Here is a 24,552-nt window from a genome sequence, read left to right on the forward strand (position 1 = left end):
GTGTGTTCGATGCGACGCCTGCAGAGGATACCGCCAGTCGCTCGCTCACAAGCGTAGCCAGGGAAAAACAGCGTTTCGCTTTTTGCCAGGGTTAACCAGAGCTAAGCCACCAGCAGCCTTTATTTCTTCCTTCATAACCTGCCTCACGGTGCGGTTGAGTTGTCCACCGAGAATTGAGAGAGCATTTTCTCATAAATAACATTTCCACGTGGCTGCGAAATGAACGGGTGTTTCTGGAACCAAGATGTCAAAAACGAAACCTGGTTCTTATGAGCTTGGGTGAATATTCATTTAATATGAAACTTGGCTAAATGCTTCATTCGCGATTACGGCGTTATGAAATTATTTCTCGCCGATTTAGCATGGCAAGATATTTTTGCGGGAATTTTTTAAACAATCAGACACAAAACCAGTGCTCCTAAGCGTGTTTCATGGAATATCAACGAGCTGTAGAGGAATTGCTGTTGTAGCTTTTTCAGCAATACCAGTGTTCATGTTAGGGCTTGATTTAAAAATATTGGTATGCAATGATGTGCATAAAAACAAAGCGATTTTGAAGTGTCTTTTTACGCCGAAAGCACTGTTTCAGAGGGTCCAAACCCAACCACGAATCTTGTGGAGTCTGTGGCCTTGACGCTGCATAATATACAATTTGTTTCTGGGGAAAGGAAATGGCACGGGCGCCTTGCCGTTTTTCCTCCATAAAAACGCAGTCGCCGCGGCGCCCGTGTGCAGTGCGATGTCAGTGCATGTTAAAGATCCTCAGGTGGTCGATATTATTCCGCAGCCCTCTACTACGGCACCTCTCTCTTCCTCTCTTCTTTCACTCCCTCCTTTATCCCTTCCCTTACGGCGCGGTTCAGGTGTCCAACGATATATCAGACAGATACTGCGCCATTTCCTTTCCCCAAAAAGCAATTAATATTATTATTCAGTTTCTGTCTCATATATCGTCGGACACCTCAACCGCGCCGTAAGAGAAGGGATAAAGGGGGGAGTGAAGGAAGAAAGAGAGAGAGAGAGAGAAAACTTTATTGGGAATATATATGGAGGAAGTATGAGAGGGCTTTGAAGGGACCCTCCCTTACAAACACTAGGTGGGCTCCTCGTTACAGGAGCCCATTGGCTTCCAGGGCTGCTCGGGCTCGGACGACTAGGGCCTTTTGGCTCGTTAGGTCGGAGCAGTTGAGCAGGGCTGCCTCCCAGTCTTCCGCGGTGGGGTTGGGTTTGGGGTCTAGGTTCGGGGTTGACTGGCATGCCCACACCATGTGGTAGATATCCGAGGACTTCTCCTCACAGTGTGGGCATTTTCCTGTGCAAGCGGGATCAAAGAATTTCAGAACAGCCGGGCACAGCAGAGTTTTGGTGAAGAGACGGAGGAGAATTTGTTCCTCCGTCTTAGTGAGGTCCTTGCAAGGCTTGGGAAAGATTGAATGTTCAGATTGGTAAAGTTGTGTTATTTCCTTAAAGGTAAAGACGGGCTTGGGATCGGGATCCGCTGCGGTAGGGTTAGAAGGCGTTGTTACCCGGAGAGTGAGTGCGCGGGCGGAGTCATCTGCCATTTCATTGCCTTCGAGTCCTAGATGAGCGGGAGCCCATACTATCGTTCGGGGAGCGGGGGCCCCGGCATAGTCACTGTTTTTAAGAATGCGGTAAGCTAGGAAATGAATGTATCCCTGTTCAATGTTTCTACAGGCCCCTCTCGAGTCAGTAATGATGGCCCGCGAGTCCCGGTCTGCGGCGGCTAGCGCGATAGCGACCTCCTCCGCATGAGTTATGTTTTGAGCTCGGAACGTAAGTCCGTTCACCGTAGCTTTCTTGTGTACGACTGCGGCCGTGTACCACCCCCCACGGTGGGGGCCGGCGGCGTCCACGTAAAAGACTCCGTGTTTGTCACCGTAGTGGTAGGCTAGAGATTCCGCCCGCGCGAGGCGTCTGCCACTATGGGCTTCCTTTGAAATTTTGGCCGGGAGAGGTCGCACGTTCAGGGCGAGTCTCCAAATCTCGGGGACACGTGCGCGCTCATCCACGACTGTTGTGTGATGGCGAATGTGCAGTCGGGCTAGTAGGCGGCGACCCGATGGCATTTTCGAGAGTCTAGTGTATTGGTTCGTCAAGTGGGCTTCCCGAAGCTCGGCGAATGTGTTAACCATCCCCAGGCCCATGAGCCGTTGGTTAGACGCGTTTGCCGGGAGGTTCAGGGCACACTTGTACATTTTTCTGAGGACTACCTCGAGGGCATTTTCGTCCGATTTCCGAAGGTGAAGGTAGGGGGTCGAGTAGAGGACTCTACTGGTTACGAAGGCATGCGCCAGCCGCAAGGCATATTTGCATCGTAGCCCCCGCGTTTGTTAGAGACCCGGCGGACCATTCGGCCTACCTGAGTTCCTACCTTGCGCAGTCTGGCTAGTGTTGTTTCAACTCGTCTATGTTTGTGGATGAAAAGACAAAGTACTCTGATATCGTCGTGTTCGGGTATGGGGCCGTTAGGCAGGGATAGTTCCAGTTTGGTATCGCACTTTGGTGATGGGCGAATGTGCACAAATTCAGACTTAGCCGGGGAGCACTGAAGGCCGCAATGGCGAACGTAGGCATCTACGATCGCTGCCGCTTGCTGCAGGTGGGTTTCTATATCATTGACTGTGCCGTGTTTGGCCCAGATGGTTATGTCGTCAGCATACAGCGCATGCTGAATGCCTTCGACTTTCGCCAGCTGGGCCGGAAGATTCAGCATGGCGAGATTGAAAATGAGCGGAGAAAGAACCGCGCCCAGCGGGGTTCCTCGCGTTCCTAGCTGGTAAGGGCCGTGTTCTTCGTCTTGTATCCTGATGGTGGATTGTCGCTCAGATATAAATTGTTTGACGTACTGAAAGGTTCTGCGACCACAGTTGGTCTGGGAAAGATGTTGTAAGATGCTTTCGTGTTTGACATTGTCGAAGGCGCCCTTTAAGTCTAAGGCGAGTACTACCTTGTCGCTTAGGGTGTATTCCACGGGGTTGAGAAATTCTCGATCGAGTTGTAGCAGAATGTCCTGCGTGGATCGGTGCGGGCGAAAACCGTACATGGTGTCAGCGAATGCGAAGTGGTCTTCCAAAAACTCGGACAGTCTATCTCGCACCATCGTTTCCATAAGCTTTCCCGCACAAGACGTAAGGGAGATGGGGCGAAGGTTGTCCGTGTTTATGGCTTTGTCGGGTTTGGGAATGAAATAGACCAGAGCGGTCTTCCATTCGATTGGGAGGGGTTCCTCGCCTAGCCACATAGCATTGATGTACGCGAGGAGGTCTTCGTAGGCGCGGTCGGGGAGGTTGGCATGAAGTTTCACGGTCATTTTGTCCCTTCCCGGCGCCGTTCCTCGCTTCATTTTACCCAGTGCCGCCTTCAGGTCGTACAGTTGGAGGCGCCGTAGTGGAGGGCGACGGATTAATTTCCACCACCTGGGGGATACTTAACGTGCACTGGCATAGCACAGCACGAGCACCTAAGCGTTTTTCCTCCATAAAAACGCAGCCGCCGCGGTTGGGTTCGAACCTAAGAACTCCGGATCAATAGCCGAGCGCCCTAACCGCTGAGCCACCGCGGCGGGTAAACGGCGGGTTGACGGTGCAGAAATACATTTTGCCGCGGCTGGGTTTCGAATCGGCGGCGGCGCGAACAGATCAGCTTCGCTGGGCACTGCACCAAAGCAATATGCTATCGCCGCAGCCGATCACGCCTCAAGATGGTGATGATAACCTCAGGCTTAGTGGCACATATCCACGGCGGGGGATTGGCCAGGGTTAAAGTGCAGCACACTCTCGCCCTGTGCTCTGCACGTAGCCGGCTTGCTAAAGTTCGATCTGCGGCGCGAACCGATCACATCAGCTTAACGTCGTTAAGAGCTTAACCTGACCCTAACATCGCTGCCAGACGTGCCGACGACCCAGCTAAGCAAAACCAAGAGCCAACCACTCATGCTTTCGCGGGTGTACTCGTTTTTGTAGCGAAAGCTACACTAGGCTAGTAATAATAATAATAATTGGTTTTTTGGGGAAAGGAAATGACGCAGTATCTGTCTCATATATCTTTGGACACCTGAACCGCGCCGTAAGGGAAGGGATAAGGAGGGAGTGAAAGAAGAAAGGTAGAATAGGTGCCGTAGTGGAGGGCTCCGGCATAATTTCGACCACCTGGGGATCTTTAACGTGCACTGACATCGCACAGCACACGGGCGTATTAGAGTTTCGCCTCCATCAAAACGCAGCCGCCGCGGTCGGGTTCGAACCCGGGAACTCCGGATCAGTAGTCGAGCGCCCTAACCACTGAGCCACCGCGGCGGGGCACACTAGGCTGGTAAGCGGCACATTTTGGGTAAGGGCCCCAAGTAACAACAAGCACGCGCCACTAATTGTACCGAGCCACAGGTGCTGCACCGCTGCGCCGCGCAGCGCCTTTCCTCAAAATTCAATGTTAAAGTTTTGATTTCCTCTTTCTTCATTTCTTCTCTCCCGCCCTCCTTTATGCCTTTCCTTACGGCGCGGCTCGGTTGTCCACCGAGATATGCGAGACAACTACTGTGCCATTTCGTTTCATCAAAAAAACTCCTTTGTTCCTTTCCTTAGGGCGTGGTTCTGCAGTCCACCGAGATATGTGAGACAGATTCTGTTGCGTTTTGTTTCGTCAGAAACCGATGTAACTGATCCGCCGCCGTTCATTGGGTTCATTGGCGCTGACAACTTTGCATAGGCAGTTCATTTTTGCGAAAGGAAAGGCGCACAACTGCGTCGTGGCTGAGTGGGCACATCCTCGCTTTCATGTACTGTACATGGCGGCGTTGGCGTAAATTGGTAATTAAAAATTGATTTGGGGGGAATGGTGCAATATCTGTCTCACATATTGGCCGAGACTTGGACCGCGCTGTAAGGGAAGCGATAAAGGAGGGACTAAGAGAAGAAAGGAAGAGGTGCCGTAGTGAACGATTAGTTGGTTGGTAACTTTATTTAAAAGTTCTGCAGAGCTTTCGTCGACGGGGCCTTATGACTCCCACGTGGGGACAATGAGGTGTTGCTTCTCCGTCGCCTCGCGGGCCTGCTGGACGGCCCAGAGTTGGTCACCGAGGTTGGGGCTGCGCAAGGCAACGGCCCACCGCGGCAGGAGGGTTGCGGAGTCAGCACCGTTAGGGTTTTTGCTACAGTCCCAGAGCATGTGGGGTAAAGTTGCTATAGCAGTGTGGCAGACCTTGCATATTTTCTGGTATGTTCCGGGGCAGAGTCTGTGCTATTGTGCCGGGTTGCGGTACGTGAGCGACTGCAGTTGTCTGAGGGCCACCGTGTGCGCTCTGTCCAGCTTGTCGCTGGGTGCAGGGAAGGTTCGGCGGGCCAGGCAGAGGGCCTTGGTAATTTCGTTGTAGCTTGTCAAACAGTCTTTGGTGCTGTCCTATGGATGACGGTCGCCGGTGCGGTTCGCGAGCTCGCGCGCCTTGGCGTGTGGCGTCTCGTTTCGGTTTTCTACAGCCTCGTTTCGGTTGTGGTATGTGTTCGATACTTCTCCCATGTGCGCCGGTAACTATTGGATTTTGGTTTGAAAAGCTTCCTCCCACTGGACTTTTCGATTGCTCAGGATTCGTACCGCTGTCTGTGAGATCCATCCTTTGGCGAAGTTTTTGACCGTTTGTCGCGAGTCGCAGAGAACTGTGGTGCACGTCGGATCCGTGAGGGCGAGGGCCACCGCCGCTTCCTCCGCTTCTTCTGCGCGCTCGCAAAATACACTTGCCGTTATTCGCGTCTCGCCACTCGAATCAACGACCGCAACCACGAATCGCGAGCGTTCTGCGTATTCCGCGGCGCCAACTAACCTTGTCCCCCTTTCGTATCCGTGGCTGTGTAGGAGAGCTCTGGCCGTGGCCACTCTTCTTCCCCGGCTGTGTTCTGGGTGGACGTTCCGTGTAATCGGGGCGACTCTTAGAGTTTGATCGCGTCCGGAACAGCGACTTTCTGGCCTTGTTCTGCATGGTAACGGATGCCGACACTTTCCATGATCTGGCGCCCTGCTCTCGTGCCCGCTAATCTTTCTAGTTGTGAAGTGCGCTGCGCCTCGGCGATTTCGGTAAGCGTGTTGTGAAGCCCGAGCTGGAGCAAGCGTTGCGTGCTGGTGGACTCGGGTAGACCCAGCGCTATCTCATACACCCTGCGGATGAGGACGTTGATCTTTGCTTCTTCTCCTTTGTACCAGTTGTGAAATGCCGCGACGTACGAATATGGCTCATGACGAAAGAGTGTATGAGTCATGTGAGACTCGCCTCCCTCATTCCGTTCCTTCTGCTGGTGACCCTCTTGAGAATTCGCACGGCGTTAGCCGTCTTGTGCTGTAATTTAGTGATCGTTTCGCCGTTCACGCCAATGGCTTCGATTATCATGCCAAGGACCCTAATTCTGTGCCCTATCGGGATGTTTGCTCCGTTGCTTGTGCGTAGTCTGATCTCTTCGTATTCTCGTCTGGTCGTTGCCGCATTCTGACCACGCCCGGCTGGTCTGCCCCTCTGCGTAGGGTGGTAGACTAGGAGTTCCGACTTTGTAGGCGAACATAGTATTCCCGTACCCACAAGGTATTCAATTGTCTCGATTGCTAGTTGCAGTGCCGTTTCGATGTGACCGTCGCTGCCTTCGTGCACCCAGAGTGTTATGTCGTTGGCGTATAGGGTGTGCCGGACGTCCTCGAGTTCTTGCAGCTTTTCTGCTAGCCCGATCATGACGAGGTTGAACAGCATGGGCGAGACGACGGAGCCCTGCGGGGTGCCGGTGCTTCCCAGCGTTTGCTATTCTAGCTGGATATCCCCTGCCACTAAAAATGCTCGCCTGTCTGTCAAAAAATCTTTAACGTAGTTGTACTAGCGTACACCTAGGTTTTGCCGCGATATCTGGTGTAAGATCGCCGAGTGCGCGATTCTATCGAACGCGCTTTCAAGGTCGAGGATGAGAATTGCTCTGGTGCCTCCCGTCTTGCCGTCAAGCACTTGGTGCTTTAGTTGTAACATTGCGTCTTGCGTGGATAATTGGGGGCGGAATCCTATTATGGATGCTGGGTATGCCCCTTTCTGCTCTAAGTGGACTTGCCAGCGGTTAAGCAGTGCGTGCTCCATGGTCTTGCCGACGCACGACGTTAGGGACATGGGGCGAAGGTTGTCGAGGCTCGGCGGTTTTCCGGGTTTTGGGATTAGTATCATTTTCGCAGTTTTCCACTGTTACGGGAAGCTGCCGCGCTGCCAGCACTCATTGATGAATGGCGTTAACTGATCAATGGATTAGTCGTCGAGATTATTTAGGGCGCGATTCGACACCCCGTCGGGGCCCGGCGCCGATCTGCTGTGGAGGTTGTGCAGCGCCGTCCTGATCTCTTCTACGTTAAAGTCCTTATCCAGTTCTGCGTTCGGATCCCCCTCATATGGGCCGTGTTGTGCGGTCGAAATGAGCGGCAAGTACATCGCTCGTAACCGGGCGGTCACTGCATCCTCACCGTGCTTCTCGAGCTCCCTGTGTAATAGACGTGCGAGGCAGTTCCTCTGGTTGGACTTGGTCTTCGTTTCGTCGAATAGATGCCTGAGCAGCTTCCACGATTGCCCGTTGTGTAGTTGGCCGTCGACTGCATTGCATAACTCATCCCATTGCCGGCGGTTGAGCGTTCGGCAGTGGTCCTCGATGTTGCGGTTGATCTCCGCTATTGTTTTTCTGAGTCTCCGATTGAGTGTCTGACTCTTCCACCTGGCCAGAACAGAGTTCTTCGCCTCAATGAGAAGCGCCAGGCGGCTGTCCATCTTGTCAGTTTCAACCTCGGTTTCGACGGTCTTGGCTGACGCTTTGGCGCCTGCAACCAGCGAGCGGGTCCAGGCTTCGATGTCCGTGATTGTATCTCCTGAAGACTCTTGTTGGTCTCGTTTATTTCTGAATTCTTCCCAATCGGTCCATTTTAAATTTCGCTTACTGCCCTGCGCCTTGTCCATAGTCTGTATGTGTATTTCGACGATCATGTGGTCACTGCCCAGGTCGGTCGACGTGTTTTTCCACGTAGTAGCCGTCGTCCCGGCAATTCGGACGAACGTCAGGTCCGGGGTCGTGTCTCTGGTAGTGGAGTTACCGATTCTCGTCGGGTGCGCCGGATCCATAAGTAACGTGAAGTCGAGTTCCTGCGCATCTTGCCTGTAGCCATAACCCCATGCCGTGTCTGCGCGTTGAAATTTCCCCAATCAGCGTCCGGGGCCGGGCAATCTTGAGCGTCTTCTGAAACAGCGCTCGGAAGCGTTGGCGGCTTTTCGACGGGCTGCTGTATACGTTCAGTATGAATATACTTTGTTTCCTCTGCTTGGTGGGTACCAGTTCGATGAGAGCGTGTTCCTTCTGGACGCCGCTTAGTTCGTGGTCAACGAATGTGAGACGCTTCCTAACGAGCGTGCATCCACCCTTTTCTCGATTTTGCTGCCTTGCGTTTTGTATCCTGTTAAGGTAGCCGCGTTGGTGAGCATTTCTTGGAGTAATTTTACGTCCGCTTTACGTGTTGCGTGCCTGATGTGTTGCTTTAGAACGAAGCCGCGGCAGTTCCACTGCCATATTACTATCCCTTGGTTATCGTTGGCCATTTTGATGCTGATGCTAGCTACCCGGCTGCCCTTGATGGTGGTTCGGTCCTGCATCTCTGCTCGCCGGTGCCTGTCCGTGTTGCGTGAATAGGAAGTGATTCAGTATTATCTGCATGTTTCCTTCAAGGTTAGTGCTCCTGTTTGCGAGGCCGAGGAATGTTGCGTGTAGCGTCTCAATGGTACCTTGCATTGTGCATAGCATTTTCTTGATGTCAGTAATTTCCACTCGCACCTGGCTCTCGAATCCGCCCTCGTGGTGTTGTTGTATCGCCCGTTTCTTCGGGGCGGGCGCGTCCGCGTCAGGAACGCTCGCCTGTTCCTGCTGTTGTGCGTTGTTTGTTTTGTTCCATCCCGGCACGCTCGCGTCTGAGTTCTCGCATCTCTTGCATTAGCTTTTGGACTTGTTCGCGCATTACCGCGTTCTCTTTCCTTAGCGCATCTAAAATGACATTATCGGCTTTTTGATTCTGCTCTGGGACTGCAGGTGCTGTTACGACCCCCTCCGGCGCGATTCCCCGGACTGTTGCCGCCCAGCTCACCTTGTCTCCGGGAGTTGGCGTCCTGGACCTCGATCTTGTAGGAGCGCGGTTGTGCCTTTGACGACTGCGGGACCGGGGCCGGCCACGCGATCGCGATGTGGATCTCGGTCTGTGCGGCTGGATGGGCGGGAAGTCTTGCTGTGTCAGCTAGGGCATGTGCGTTTTGGCGCTTCCATCGTCGCCGGCGAATCACATGCGGAGTCTAGTACCTTTGCTTTGCAGGCCTTGTCGGCCGTCATGTGAGCGCCGCCGCATAGGTTACACTTGGGCGAGCATTGGTGCCACCGGTCTGGGTTGCGGCCTGCAAATGCGGTTGGCGGGATTTGGGCAAACGTACATGCGGTGGCCGAGGCGTCCGCACTTGTAACAAGTGTCAATTTGCATGCGATACAAAGTGCAACGAACGAGTGTTGCGCTGTACCTGACGAGGTTGGGCCCTTTGAGTCCGTCGAAGGCAATTAAAACCGTGGTCGTAGTGCCTATGCGTTTGGCCGCCAGTGCCAGTGGGTTTCTCAGGTTTACAATGTTCTCATCCAGTTTTCGGGTCCGTCCTCAATGGGGATGCCACGAATCAATCCCTTGGTTGTATTATCGGGTGCCGTTTCATACGCGTTCACTTTGTGCGCTTTCCTTTGGATTTGAATTTGCCGCAGTTTGGCATAGCGGTCCGCGTTCGCTCGTTTCGGTGTGCTGACGACGACGATGTTCTGGTACGAGTTCGGACAGACCGTGTCTTCCGCACTTTCGTCTCCCGTTATGTCGGCGGCCGCGAAGATTGCGTCGGTGTCCGTCGGGGCGCCGATCTTAACTATGTCGAAGCCGCCTTTAGGTCAAACCACAATTTTAATTTCCTCCTTCGGTAATTTTGGCATGCGACCCGCTTTGATAACCTTTCTTTGACATGCTTGGGTTTCGTGCCTTGCTGGCCAGTGCCAGGCGCGTTCGCTCTTGCATCGATGTCGTGCGTCGAATTCGCACCGTGGTCTCGGGGTCTCGAACGCCGCGCTCCGGCGGTCTTCCATCCGGCTTCGGTAATTTCGTCGGCGGAAATGTCTTCCCTCATCACTTGCACGTTCATTCTTGAGTCACGTTCGTCGGCTTGTGCCGCTTCATTGGAGAGAGTCCGTATACGTGGCGCCGCGTCTGTCAGCGAAGCGCAGCGGTTGCGCCGGCTAGGCGTAGCGTCTGGCGTACACGCCTACACCTAGTGAGGCTATGGCGGGGTCGAAGCGCAGAAAGTGCAATATCTCTGCGAAGAATGGTGGCCCACCTCAAAACTAGGTATCCGTCGGTGCCTCCCCCGTAGTGGAGGACTCCGGAATAATTTTGACCACCTGGGAATCTTTAAAGGGGCTCTGAAAGGGGCTCTAATAAAGTTGCAGTTTGGCTGGGGTGATAAAGCATGCCTCTTCAGAGGGGGCGTCGAGGAGTACGGACGCGTTTCACGTCGGCTCCACGAAATCAGTGATTTCATGGCGGATTTTTTCCTACGTTGACCATAAATGTCCTTGAAACCTGTTTCCTAAGGTGCAAGCAACCCGAGGATACGACATTTGTGCCTGTAAGTGCATCTTTAAAGCCTATATCGTCACTCCAAGTTCGCCAGCGCTACACGCTACAATAGGCCTACTTCGACCGGGAAGGCGGCGACCGGCGAGCTCCCGCCATCGCCGACCGCGCCCGGCTCCACGATGACGATGGAAGTGGCGGTGGTGGGAACCGACATCGACCCCAAAGAAACCGAAAAAGAAGAATGGATTATGCGTCTGAAGAAGCGAGCGGAAAAATTGGAGAACAACGAACGCCACCTAGGACACCCACATGGTGCCGGAGACGCGGCGGCAGCGAACGCCGCCACTGTTGCGACGACCGACGGCAGCGACACGAGAGCCTACAGAGAGGCGGGACGGAAACTCGCTGAACGTTCAATAGCCTCAGACCTCCCGAGACTTCCAGCGACCGGATGGAAAGTAGTTCTGCGTCCCAAAGAAGGACTCACAATGCTGAAGAGCACCACCGAGATTAGAATTGCGGCGGCCATCAGGGAGAACGCCGGAATCAAGGACGAGGAGGCACTGAAGGACAGACTAGCTATAAACGCCAAGCAAGGAACGATTACCTACCACTCGCCTAGCTACGAAAACGCGAGGAAGGTGGAGAAACTTGAAACTGTCAAGATCGGAGACAAGGAACGCGGTGTGACCACCTACATGAACGCACCAGAGAGTTGCGGCAGGGGAGTCATCCATGGAATTGATGTGGAATACACACACAAGTATGTACTAGAAGGACTGAACGTTAACGGATTCAACCCTCTAGTCATAGATGCACGAAGAATGGGGAAGACTAAATCTTTCCTAATCACCTTTGAAGAAGAGAAAGTACCACGCAGAGTAGTCTTGAGCGGAATCACTTTCAAGTGCTTTCTATACAAGAAACGCTATGAGGTCTGTTACAAGTGCGGAGGACTTGGCCACCGCTCGGACGTCTGCGACAGTGAGGTGACCAAGTGCCGCGGCTGTGGCATGACATCGCCCCCCGAGGGGCACCAATGTACACCGCAGTGCCAACTATGTGGCAAAGAACACTACACCGGAGACAAGAGGTGCAAAAATCTCTTTCGCACCCCTTATATTGTCCAGAAACGCCAGTGGGAAGCCAAACAGGAGGCTGAAGAAGCGAAGCAAGAAGACCGAAGGAACAGCCGCTCCCGTGATAGATCCGGCAGCAGAACGAGGTTTCGGTCAGAGTCGTTCCCCCGGCTACAAACCGGACAGCAACAGCCACGCAAGGAGCAAGCTGCAAAGGTGAGCTGGCCAGCTAAAGTTTCCCAGGACTCCGAGACAGTTAAAGAATTAAAAGAACTTATTAAACAGCAGGCAGATCAGATTAAGACTTTAACTGATTATATTAAGAAGCAAGAAGAGCGGATCAAAATGCTAGAAACGACAGCTAAACAACCCGAGGAAAACAAACCGCAACAGGAAACGGCAATGGCGCCTATGCAAGTGGAGCAGGATAGAGAGGTTGAGACAGAGAAGGTTGAAAAACCCCCTTCAAAAAAGAAACGGACCAAAGAGTCGGATCTTGAGACCAAATTCGAACAACTAAACGACAAACAACAACAGGACATGAAACTACTGAACGGAACACTAATGCAATTCATGAAACAAGTCACAGAAACGATCAGAGCAGAATTTGCAAAGCGAGACGCTGCTCTCACGGCGGAATTTGAGAAAAGGGACCAATGGATATACGCGGAATTCCAAGCAACCAAAAATGCCTTGGCCAAAGAACAATAATACTATCTGGCAGTGGAACTGTAGGGGCTTTCTGCGTAAACGGGTCGTTTTACAATCGTTCCTTGCAAACGGAGACAAACCCGAAATTATAGCTTTACAAGAGTGCGGGAAAAACGCGAAGCTGCCCGGTTACAAATCGTACCCGGGCCGAGGGGACAACACGCAGGTTGCCACCCTTGTCAAACGCAACGTTACCGCGCTGCAGCACGAGACAGGGCACGTCCAATTAGATCACACTCTAATCGAAATGATACCGCGTAAGCGGAGAGGGAAAAGCCTATTCGTCTTAAACGTATACAGCTCTCCGAAACAGAGAAAGGATTGCGGCTTCGACAGGCTATTCGCAAAAACGAAACAGATAGCGGGCAAAAACCCTATCGTCATTGTCGGGGACTTTAATGCTCATCATCCCGCATGGGGATACAAATATACGCAAATCAAGGGCAGAGAACTCTGGGACAGCATTCTCCACAATGAGCTCATCTTGATCACTGACCCCATCAAACCAACAAGACAGGGCAATAGCGTGAGTAGGGACACTACATCTGACTTAACACTCACCGGAGGCCAAATCACGGCAAGGTGGTGTAACACGGGGGAGGACCTAGGAAGCGACCACAAAATTATTGAGATTGTGGTAGAAGACGGACCGCCCACACCGAGACCAAAAAAAGGTCGCAGCGGTAAATTGGGATCTATTCAGGGCGAACCTTCCTACCCGAGACGCAATCAGGGACATAGAATCTTGGGGCACAGACCTTCTCGCAGCAGTTAAAGAAGCCACCGAAGAGGTGGAAGCAGACGAAAGGCAAGAGGAGGTAGACAGGCGTATGATAGGCCTGTGGCGCAAGAAAAGGGAGCTAGAAGAAAACCTTGCTCAAAACAAGGGGAACAGAAACATACGCAAGATCCTAGCCAAACAGAATAGAGATATCGAGGAGCACGCGCTGAACTTAACCAGACAAAACTGGGGTAGTATCTGCGAGCAGATGGACCGCAGAATCAGCAAAGCCAACACGTGGAAAATGCTCAGACATCTCTTAGACCCGGACAAGACAAAGTATGAGGCACGACAACAACTACAGAAACTCGTATATAAATACGAAGGCACTAGCGATCAACTAATCTCTGAAGTGAGGGACAGGTACTTGAGGTGCACACCACCCACACCCCTCCCCGAGTACAAGGGCGCAGAGAATCCTCTTCTAGATGGGCCCATCACCATCGGAGAGGTTAGGGCGGAGTTGAACAGACTGAGAACTAAAACTGCGGCAGGTCCAGACAGAATCAGCAATCGCATGCTGAGGAATTTGGATGATGCATCAATTAGAAACCTAACAGCGTACATGCAGGAATGTTGGGACAAGGGCCGAATACCACCTTCGTGGAAAGAGGCCAACCTAGTCCTTATTCCAAAACCAGGTAAGAAACTAAGTCTCGAAAACCTGAGGCCCATTTCGCTTACCTCATGTGTAGGTAAGCTAATGGAGCACGTTATTCAAACGAGGCTAAACAGATTCCTAGAAGAACAAAAGCTTTACCCCGACACAATGATCGGATTCAGGACACATCTTTCTGCATGCGATGTTATGCTTCAACTTAAAGAACATGTGCTAGACAACGAAACAGCTGATACCAGATTAATAGTCGGCCTTGACGTGGCCAAAGCTTTTGACAACGTTGACCACGCAGCCATACTAGAACGCTTAGAAACTCTAAATGTAGGGGGAAAGGTATACAACTACGTGAAGGACTTTCTTTCAAACAGAACAGTTACTATCAGCCTAGGAGGGAAGGAAGAGAAAGGCATAAGGCTGGGCAACAAAGGTACTCCCCAAGGCTCGGTCCTATCACCGACACTCTTCAATATTGCAATGATTGGCTTACCACAGAAATTGACGCGTATAGAAGGGCTCAACTACACAATATACGCGGACGACCTCACCCTCTGGGTTACCAGAGGCAGTGACGCGCACATCGAAGGTACCCTCCAAAGAGCGATCGAAGAAATTGAGTCGTACCTAAAACAAGTAGGACTCAAATGTTCTGCCGAGAAATCTGAAGCGCTCTTCCTCGGCCCACAAAAGAGAAAAACAAAGCCCCATGAACATGGGATAACGCTAACGGTAAACGGGGACAAAATACCATCAGTGGAGATGATTAGAGTACTGGGTCTTAGGATACACACAAACGGTAAGAACACCGAAACGATACAAAAACTCGAATCGAGTGTAAGCCAGACGTGTAGGCTACTCAAAAGAATAGCAAATAAACACGCGGGAATGAAGGAGACGAACCTCTTAAGACTAGTTCAGTCATTTGTAATCAGCAGAATCACATACGTGGCACCATACCTACGGCTAGCCAAAGCAGAAAAAAACAAGATTGAAATCCTAATTAGGAAGGGCGTCAAAACCGCTCTGGGCCTCCCCCCGTACACATCCACCCAGAAAATTCTGAACATGGGGATTTCAAACACCCTAGACGAGCTCATTGAGGCTACCAGAGTAGCGCAACAACAACGACTTCTACGCAGCCATTCGGGGCTAAAAATACTAGAAAAGATAGGCTTCGAACCTCGAGCGCGGCTCAAACACACGGAGAATATCCCAACAGACATAACGAACAAAATCAGAATCCCACCACTCCCAAGGAATATGCATCCGGTACACCATGAGGGTAGGCGAAAGGACAGAGCGAAAGCTCTGCAGAAAAAATTAGCCAATAGACAGGACGTGGTTTACACGGACGCGGCGGAATATGAAGGCAGAACGGGTTTCGTAGCCCTGGCGACCAGGGAGGGCGGAGACCGAGTCTCGTGCTGCAGCACCCAACAGAGTGATGCAACAGCGGCTGAGGAGGTAGCCATTGCGCTGGCTTTAACTCAACGGAATGTTAGGGTGATTATAACAGATTCCAAATCGGCTATCCGCAACTACAACGCAGGCAGGGTATCTGTCGAAGCAGTCAAAATTCTCACAGCCGGCCCGACACCGGCAGAACTAATTAACCTTGTTTGGACTCCGGCCCACGATGGCCTCCGGGGAAACGAGACAGCGCACGCATTGGCCCGAGGACTCACACACCGGGACCCCAATGCGGTCTCGTCGAGTAGAGAGTCCCTTCAGACGAGCGAGGAGCTGAACACGTACCAAGATATTCTTAACCATTACAGATTAGGAAGACAGACATTACCTGGAGCATGCAAGGGCCTCAGCAAAAAGGAAGAGGTCATATGGAGAAAGTTACAGGCGGGAGTTTTTCCGAACCCACTCGCACTAAGCAGATGGCATCCGGCGATCCAAGACCCCAGGTGTAAACAGTGTAATGAAATAGCAGACATGATCCACATGGTGTGGACATGCCCTAGCCACAACGAACCAGACAGGAATATAGAGTCCTGGGAGGCTTTAATGGCCAGCCAGAAAGAAGAAGAACAAAAAGAAGTCATCCGTCTGGCCCTGGACACCGCTGAATCCCAAGGGATCCCAGCCTGCTGAAAGGGGAGGAAGATGACGGCGGTCAAGACTCGTCTTTTTCGCCCTCTGATTCCTTGACGGGTGCAAATAAAGTTATTTCATCATCATGCCTCTTCACAAATATTGTCCAGCAAGAAACTTCATAACGCGCATTGTAAAGGTTATCTGTATATTCAAAATTAGAATTTCAGGCTTAGCGCTGTTCCCTCTCCTCTCGTACACTTTTTGAACGCTGGAAGGTCAGCGCGCCTCCTCTGGCCCCACCTTCGGTAGCCGCAGTGACACAGTAGTTAGGGCACTCAGCTACTGATCCGGAGTTCTTGGGGTCGAACCCGACCGCGGCGGCTGCGCTTTTGTGGACGAAAAACGCTAAGGCGCTCGTGTGCTGTGCGATGTCAGTGCACGTTAAAGATCCCCTGGTGGTCGAAATTATTCCGGTGCCCTCCACTACGGCACCTTGCAAGGTCGTCATGCGCTTCAGGTGGTTCGCGTCTCTTTTCCTTGTATGTTTTTTTTTTGCTTTTGCACCCCCGAGGCCGCGTCGCTAAGACGCCAGGCGTCTTCGGGAGAAACTTTTGTTTGTCTTTGGTTTGTAGTGCGCAGTCGCGTTCAGTACAGTTGCACCCCCGAGCCTCGTGGCCGAGAGGCCACGCGCCTCCGCTGGGGAACTTCGGTTTGTCTTTTGTTTGTGGGTCCGAGCGGAGGCCGGGCGTCTTAGGCGACACGGTCCGCGCGTTCATCACCCGGCTTTCGATGAGTTCGTTAACGCGGGTCCACTCCGACTTTGCGTAGAGAGAGCATGAGTGCGCCGGGTCTTGTTCTCGCACTGACATGGGAGGCACCATGTGTCTCCATAGATGGCGCTCCGCGCATCATTAAGGCACGAGTCTCCGAACACCTTTGGCGAACCACACCCTGCGCGTTAGTTCGGTGGCTGGGTTTGCGCTTTTCTTTGCTGAACCTCGGAACCACTGGTCTTAAATTTGCGCTTCTCCGCGGGAATGGGTTTCCTGACATGGCGGACCGAGGCACAGATGCGTCGGCGTCCCAGCTCCGTCTGCGATACATCCATTCCCAGAAATCTGGGGGAAAGTGACGTTGGGAATGTGGGAGTGCGGAAAGAATGATTGCTTTTGGGAAGAAACCCTGTGACGGCCGCGAGCTCTGAGCGGGGCGGCCGTGGAGGCCGGTGCTCGGAAGGAGGCAGGCTTCCTCCCACATGCTCGCTTAGGATGACGGACTGTCCTAGGTCTAAGGGCGGCCCAGCTCAGTTATTCTGTATCTATGCTGCTGCAATCATTTTAACTGCTTGGTTTATGGGGGTTTAACGTCCCAAAGCGACTCAGGCTATGAGAGACGCCGTAGTGAAGGGCTCCGGAAATTTCGACCACCTGGGGTTCTTTGACGTGCACTGACATCGCACAGTACACGGGCCTCTAGAATTTCTCCTCCATCGAAATTCGACCGCCGCGGCTGGGATCGAACCCGCGTCTGTCGGGCCGGCAGCCGAGCGCCGTAACCACGCAGCCACCGCGGCGGCTAATCATTTTAACTGCACTGTACTTTTTATTGTTGTCAACAAGTTATAAATAAATCAGTTTTCTCAGTTAATCCGGCCAATTCGAGAGGTTTATTTGGCGAAGCAGGGAAACGGGGCCTACGAAGAAGAGTTTAAAGCGAAGGAGAGCAAGAAAGAAGTACAAATCTTTACTGGCGCAGCCTCCGACAGGATCACAGTTTTCTGTCAGACTTCGGCGACGTTCAAACCTTTCGAGAACGAAGACGACCGGGCCTATGGACAGTGCCTTAATAACGTCTCCGCCGGAAGAGGACAGCAGCAAAAGTCGTCCAGCATTGCGGACAACGGACCGAGCCAGCGGTGCTGAACGCGTCAACGGAAAGGCAGACCAGTGCCTAGCGACCGACTTCGCAGCATCCGGTTGACTCCTGGAGCAGCGGTCGACGGACGGAACAGCCGGCTCTTTGTGTGTCAACGGATCGACACATCAGCGCTGACGGACTAGCGTTACAGCAGCCGCAGAGTTCCAGCTCAACGGATCGAGCAGTGGTGCCATCATACCACAAGAGGCACATTGGCCGCTGACGGACTAGCCGTGTACTTTCACGGTTGCCGAGCCTCACATCAAACGGAAAGCAACGAGACCTACGGACGGCAAAGGAAGAAGACTCTGCCTAAAATCGACCTGAGAGCGAGACGCATGCGCATCAGACGCGGGTGTCGGGGACGACAGGGCATGCTACTCCTGTAGTAAGGTGAGTGGTTCTTCTGCTGGTCCTCGGAACCCACTGACGCGGAATTAATGCGTCAAGGCGAGTCACGGGCCTTTTGCATGATACTGCGTAGGGGTGCAGTTGTGGCAAAAATGACTACAGACGAGACTGGGAGTCACAGCACAGATTCGAGTATGGATCAAGTGCCGGGAACAGAAAGTGCGACGGGAGCAGCGAAGGGGGCAGGTGATGCCGCAGATTCAAATGCGGCCATGCGGCGGCTGGAGATGGAGCTGGAGTTGAGGAAAACCACGCTGCTTATCGAGCCAGAAAGAACCCGGCAGTTAAAGCTGCAAACCGGTTCACCACAGGGCTCGCAGGCGGGTGGGCGGCAGACGCGCGAAGAAACAGTAGCGTATTTAGCTAAATGTCTAAAGAGCTTGCTGACTCCCATTCCGACGGATCCAGAAGTGCCGGTATGGCTTGAGGGAGTCGAGGGCATTTTTCGCTCCTATATGGTGCCGGACGAGGTTAAGAGCCATTTACTTTTGCCTCTAGTAAGCGCAGGAATCCCGCACCTTTTCTCAAAACTCTCTACCCAAGAGCTCGACAGATACGGTCGGGTCGAACAGACCATCCTGTCCGAGCTCCGACTGTCCCCAGGCGACTACCTCAGGCAGTTCCGTTGTGCCCTGCCAGGGCGAAACGCGACCTGGAAACACTTCGCGTCGCGCATTGAGAGCTACCATGCTTTTCAATGTTGGCGCGGGAAATAAGACGCTCGAGGACCTAGTTTCCTTGAACGTGGCAGATCAGATGAAGCAGCCGTTGAGCACCGAGGCATACAAAAATATGTCAAGCGAGAGGAAGGACACAGCTAGGTGAAGCCTCACGAAATATGGAAGCTAGAGGAGGCGTTCGAGGACTGTGAGGGTAAAGGCTCAGGAAAGAAGCAAATATTGGCGGCCTAAAGGCCCCTTGCGGCCCACCAACCAGCACCTTTTCAAACGTCGGTCCCAGCTTCGCGGGAAAAGCCGCATGCTTCGAGGCTCTCGGCATGCTTTATTTGCAATGACCCACATTTTGCCCGGTCGTGCCCTAAAAACGCACGGGCCGCAGATAGTTGTGGGGAGGAGAAACCTCAGTCACTGGCAAACGCCGAGGCAGACCAGACAACGGAGGAGGTACTCGTGGCCGCGAGCGAGATGTGTCCAGAGGAAACAAGAGCGCAAGAGAATGAGGTATTCCGCGATGCGCAGCGGTCGGACGAGAGCCTGGCCGATGCCTGGCGACAGGGAAAAGTGGGCAGTCACGGGGTCTTCGTGCTGGACGGGCTGCTCTATCACAAAGACAAAATTGCCGGCGTACTCTACGAGCAGCTAGTGCTGCCGAGGGAAAAGAGAAGGGAAGTAATGATTCTCTCGCATGAGTCCCCGTGGGGAGGGAACCTCGGGAAGAGGAAAACGGCAAACATAATTAAGATGAGCGTCTACTGGCCAGGAATCAATGCGGATATCAACGACGATCATTGTTGGACCTGTAATTGGTGCCAAATGAGGTCCGACCGCCGAACAACAGTCCGAGTCCCTATCACACCACTCACGCGGCCTAGTTACCCCTTTTAGGTAGTGAACGTCGATGTGGTCGGACCGGTGAGCCCTCCATCAGCAAGGGGCCACAAATACGCACTTTGCGTCACTGACCGGCACACACGATGGCCAGAGGTCGTGTGCCAAACGGCGCTTACAGCACGCAAAACGTGTGACACGCTCCTCGAGATTTTCTCACACACTGGCGTACCAGAGACGATATGCAGTGACCAGGGCACTAATTTTGCGGCGCAGATGACGCAATTGTTCTGTGAGAAAATCGGCAGCTCGCCGCGGTTCTCTATGGCGGAGCACCCCGAGAGCAACGGTTCCATAGAAAGGTGGAACCGCATTTTCAAAAACATGCTGTATCATGTAATCGAGAATGACGGGCGCAACTGGGACAAATGCATACCTTTCCTGCTCTGGGCATGCCGGGAGGTGCCGCATGAAACGACGGGAGTTTCTCCATTCCAAATGCTATACGGTAGACGCCCAACCGGACCCCTGTCTATAATAAAGAAAACAGGGGCAGGAGAGCTAGATATTCCCAACACGCTGAGAGAACCGGCAGCCCGATACTTGGAGAAACTGCGGGAGCAGGTGCAATCGGCGGCTGAAGTGGCGGGTCTGACCGCCACTGAGAAGCAGGGAGCATACGCCACGCACTACAACCGCCGTGCGCGAGCAAAAACTTTCAACATCGGCGATGGGGTGATTGTGTTTCGCACGGACAGCCATGGAAAGCTCGACGCGAGCTCTTGCGGCCCCTATAAGGTCAGCTCGAAACCCCGCCAAAATTCCTACGAAATAATAGTAGAAGGCGGCAAAAGGAAGGTTGTGCATGCCAACCATCTTTGCCCCTATCATGCAAGAGTAGGCCACACAAGCGTTATTTTTGGTGAGGATATTCAGTTCGGAGAAGTTGAGTGTGCTCCGTGGCCTGTAGAGCAGCTCAGTGACGGTCTGCCCGCCAGCGCGAAGCAGCATTTGACTGCAGACAGAGATCAGCAGATACGCCAGCTGTTTGATTCATATGAGGATGTGTTTCAGGGGCTGCCAGGAAGGGCGCGCATCGGAGAACATAAGATAGAACTCATTGAGGGCTACAACCCGAAAAAGTGCTATGCATATCGCGTGCCAGGGCTCCTTAAAAAGGAAATAGCCAGACAGGTAGATGAGCTCCCAGATTTAGGGCTAATATACCCAGCATCGAGTGCGTTCGCCCACCCCGTCGTGTGCGTCACTAAGAAGGATGGCTTACTCAGGCTTTGTGGCGACTACAGGGCCTTAAACGCGGCAACCGTAAACGACGCTTTCCCTATGGCACGTCAACAGGAACTAATCTTTCGCGTAGGTGGTGCGGAATTCATTACCCTAATAGACCTCAAACGAGGGTATTGGCAGATCCCACTAGCCGAAGAAAGCCAGGAGAAAACAGCCTTCGTTACCCATATTGGACAGTTAGCATGGCGCGTCATGCCGTTTGGATTGAAAAACGCCGCCGCGACATTTCAAAGAGCCATGAACAATATGCTGTGAGTGCACCTAGAGTATGCTTGCGCGTACTTGGACGATATAACAGTTTTCTCCAGAACACGGGAGGAACCCCTTGGTCACCTTTGAACGGTGTCCAGCGCTCTGCGCAAGGCGGCATTCAAAGCGAACCTACAAAAATGCCAGGTCGCGGCACCGCACATCAGATACCTGGGGCACGTCGTGGGATCGGGACAGAATGGACCTGACCCCGAAAGGTTGCAGCCATCAGTGAGTTGGCGATACCTCGCACAAAACGCGACCTGAGGAGTGCACTAGGGCTCTGCGGTTATTACAGAGGCTACTTCGAAAGCTACGCGGAAATCGCTATGCCCCTCACCGCGCTTACGGGAAAGAAAGTGGCGAATTGTTTTCCTTGGAACCCAGAGGCAGACGAGGCTTTCAGTAAACTAAAGGCGGCACTTTGCACGGCGACGATGCTCTAGACTCCCGACCCTGAGAAGCCGTATTGGCAATTCGCGGATGCGTCTGCGTTTGCGGCGGGAGCCTGCTTGGCCCAAATGAGTGACTCGGACAGGGAGCTGCCCATATCGTTTGCGAGCCACCGGTTCAACGACACGCAGATGAGATGGGCAACCATCGAGCGGGAGGCCTTTGCTGTCATCTGGGCGCTCCTTCGGTTTGACACGTAGGTATACGGAGCACGCGTGCATGTCGTGTCCGACCACAACCCCCTTGCCTATCTCACTTCCAGCCAGCCAGCCGGCGCAAAGCTAGCTCGATGGGCGTTGGCCCTGCAGCGATACAATGTGACGGTAACTCACAGGAAAGGAACCGCTCACGAGAATGCTGACGCACTGTCACGCTTGCCTCGTTCACGCGGGGACGGAGCCTCGAGCTGAACACCAGAAATAGCTGTTGCCACCTGTGCCTTCCGAGGGCAAGCATAGGGACCACTTCAGGGGCTGTTTTCGTGAGATTGTCAGCATGGTGTCATTTTGTACACCTCGCATGTGGCGACTGTTTTTGTGTATTATGTAACGCGACACAATATTGTTTCTATGTAACACTTGCATTCTGGCTTTAGGGTAGTGCTAACGACGACCTTTAATTATATTACGTATCGTGTGCAAAAACCAGTGAGGCTGTTGCAACGATCTTAGAAGGGGCGTGTAAGGTCGTCATGCGCTTCAGCTTGTTAGCGTCTATTTTACTTGTATGTTATTTCATTTTTTGCATTTGCACCTCCGAGGCCGCGTCGCCAAGACGCCAGGCGTCTTCGGGAGAAACTTTTGTCTTTGGTTCGTGGTGCGCAGTCGCGTTCTGTGCAGTTGCACCCACGAGCCGCGTGGCCGAGAGGCCGCGCGCCTCCGCTGGGGAACTTCGGTTTGTCTTTTGTTTGTGGGTCCGAGCGGAGGCCGGGCGCCTCAGGCGACACGGTCCGCGCGTTCATCACCCGGCTTTCGATGTGTTTGTTAACGCGGGTCAACTCCGACTTTGCGTAAAGAGAGCATAAGTGTTCCGGGTCTTGTTCTCGCACTGACATGGGAGGCACCATGTGTATCCATAGATGGCGCTTCGCGCATCATTTAGGGCACGGGTCTCCGAACGCCTTCGGCGAACCACACCCCGCGCGTTAGTTAGGTGGCTGGGTTTGCGCTTTTCTTTGCTGAACCTCGGAGCCACTGCTCGTAAATTTGCGCTTCTCCGCGGGAATGGGTTTCCTGACATGGCAGACCGAGGCCCAGACGCGTCGGCGTCCCAGCCCCGTCTGCAATACATCCATTTCCAGAAATCTGGGGAAAAGTGACGTAGGGAATGTGGGAGTGCCGAAAGAATGATTGCTTTTGGGATGAAACCCTGTGACGACCGCGAGCTCTGAGCGTGGCGGCAGTGGAGGCCGGAGCTCGGTAGCAGACGGACTTCCTCCCGCATGCTCGCTTAGGACGACGGACTGTCCTAAGTCCACGGGCGGCCCAGCTCAGTTATTCTGTATCTATGCTGCTGTCATTTTAACTGCACTGTACTTTTTATTGTTGTCATCAAGTGTTTAATTAAATCAATTTTCTCAGTTAATCCGGCAATTCCAGAGGTTTATTTGGCGAAGCAGGGAAACGGGACCTACGGAGAAGAAGAGAGAGAAGAAAGCGAAGGAGAGCAAGAAAGAAGTAAAAATCTTTACTCACCTCTTTCTTCCTTTCTTCTTTCACTCTCTCTCCTTTATCCTTTCCCTTACATCGCGGTTCAGGTGTCCAGCTATATATGAGACAGATACTGCGCCATTTACTTTTCCCAAAAAAACAATTATTTTTACCGCATCTTCCGACCCGCCTGAGCTTGAGCCTGAGCTTCCGACCCGTCTGCTTCTGAGCCCTGCAGCACGGCTGTTCTTACATAATCGAGGTCCCTAACCTCATGAAGGCAGGAAGAAAAGTCCTGAACCCTCCCAAACTTAGAACTGTCAAATGTGCTAAATAGCTCCACTGAACGGCTTGAAAGCAAACCCCTTGGGCTGCGTTTTTTACGAAATCCGCAGCAAGAAAGAGGCGTCCACTGTCCCAGGGATCCAGTTATGCGCCCTTCCCTTCCTCAAAATCATCGCCGAGGAGGAAAAACGCTAAGGCGCCCGTGTGCTGTGCGATGTCAGTGCACGTTAAAGATCCCCAGGTGGTCGAAATTATTCCGGAGCCCTCCACTACGGCACCTATTCCTCCTTTCTTCTTTCACTCCCTCCTTTATCGCTTCCCTTACGGCGCGGTTCAGGTGTCCAAAGATATATGAGACAGATACTGCGCCATTTCCTTTCCCCAAAAAACCAATTATTAATTATTATTAGAGCGTTGTCAACGCCAACGCCAATGAGCAAGCACACTGGACACTGACAGCTTTCGCTTTGTATATCGTGGATCGGCTCACCTAATCCACATTCATTTTTCGAAGCGAATGGCTTCACTACGCAGCTTTTCGAGCCGTCAGTGGGGCCGCAAGTTTGACATTGAATTTAGCTAGAGGTCAAACAAGGAAATGACGCCTGTCTCGCATATATCGGTGGATACCAGAACCGTGCACGTAAGGAAAGGAATAATAATAATAATACTTGGTTTTTGGGGAAAGGAAATGGCGCAGTATCTGTCTCATATATCTTTGGACACCTGAACCGCGCTGTAAGGGAAGGGATAAAGGAGGGAGTGAAAGAAGAAAGGAAGAATAGGTGCCGTAGTGGAGGGCTCCGGAATAATTTCGACCACCTGGGGATCTTTAACGTGCACTGACATCGCACAGCACCCGGGCGCCTTAGCGTTTTTC

General features: G+C 52.8%; 1 pseudogene; it reads right to left on the reverse strand.

Moving 5' to 3' along the window:
- Nucleotides 1-1,109: 1,109 nt before the first annotated feature.
- Nucleotides 1,110-2,734, reverse strand: LOC144130281 (uncharacterized; annotated as a pseudogene).
- Nucleotides 2,735-24,552: the final 21,818 nt, after the last annotated feature.

This window comes from Amblyomma americanum, chromosome 4 (genome assembly GCF_052857255.1).
Source record: "Amblyomma americanum isolate KBUSLIRL-KWMA chromosome 4, ASM5285725v1, whole genome shotgun sequence".
NCBI classification, from domain to species: domain Eukaryota; kingdom Metazoa; phylum Arthropoda; class Arachnida; order Ixodida; family Ixodidae; genus Amblyomma; species Amblyomma americanum.